Source organism: Triticum aestivum, chromosome 4B, assembly GCF_018294505.1.
Source record: "Triticum aestivum cultivar Chinese Spring chromosome 4B, IWGSC CS RefSeq v2.1, whole genome shotgun sequence".
In the NCBI taxonomy this organism is placed as follows: domain Eukaryota; kingdom Viridiplantae; phylum Streptophyta; class Magnoliopsida; order Poales; family Poaceae; genus Triticum; species Triticum aestivum.
This window is the reverse complement of record NC_057804.1, coordinates 9,804,718-9,805,781: the sequence shown is the minus strand read 5'-3', so window position 1 is coordinate 9,805,781 and position 1,064 is coordinate 9,804,718.

Sequence of the window (1,064 nt, the reverse complement as noted above, 5' to 3'; positions counted from 1 at the left end):
AAGAGAACGCAGGAAACAGCGAAGGAAGCTGTAGCTAAGGGAAAAAAACGAACCCCGTACATGGGGCGGCCCAACCGGCTGTTCGCCTCAGCGAAAGCGCAAGGTTCTGCCGCGACGATGCGCGAGCGTACAAGGTAGTACAACCGAGGCACAGGTGCGCGTGGCAGCACGAGGAGTTGGACCAGAACCGGATCGGACCGGAGGCGCGTGCAGCCGTGGAGCGTTCGGCTACTCGGATACACGTGTACACGGACGCGCTGGAGTCCGACAGGCGAAGGCAGAAAGCATACAGTATTACATACTGCATGTGAGATTTGTTTAGACAAAAAGAAAAGGGACCGAGTCCCTGGAGGAGATGCGTTCTCCTGGCGGCCGTGACAAAAGGCAGCAAATCAAATCGGGAAGAAAAATCCATCTACCGGGGTATCCATCGGGAGCACTACGTGTGTAGAGAATTGGCACAAAAGTCAGCGCTAGCATCAGGAGTTGAGCACAGGAGCACATCACGTGATTGCTAGTAGTACACAGAGGTTCTGCTCGTGTAATTGGGCATTGCATTGGAAGCTCGGTTTATTTTTCACATGGTCAGTCGTATAAAGAACCATGGTGCCAACGGGTACTAGGTTTTAGGGCATCTCCACTAAGCCCCCCAAGACGCCTCCCCAGACCACTTTTTGGGCGTCTGCGGGCAAAAATCGTCCCAGTCATGCCCCCAAGTCCTTGTTTTTCGCCGGATTCGAGCAAAAATAGCGCCGGCGACCACAGGCCACACCCAGCCCCTCGCGGGGCACTTGGGGCCGCCGGCATTACTTTTTGCATGGCGAAACCCCACGCGTCAGCCTCTCTCCTCTCTCTCTCTCCTCCTTTCTCGGACCACACATGCATGCAAAAAATCTGCCCCGCCTCCTCCTTTTTCTCCCTCCCGCCGGAGCTCTCTCGACAAAGCTCGCCGCCCCGCCTCCTCCGCCCCGCCCCGCCTTCTCGCCGCCGCCCTGCCTTCTCGCCGCCGCCCCCGGGCCGCCGCAGCCGCCCTGCCTTCTCGCCCCCGGGTCCCCTCCCGCACG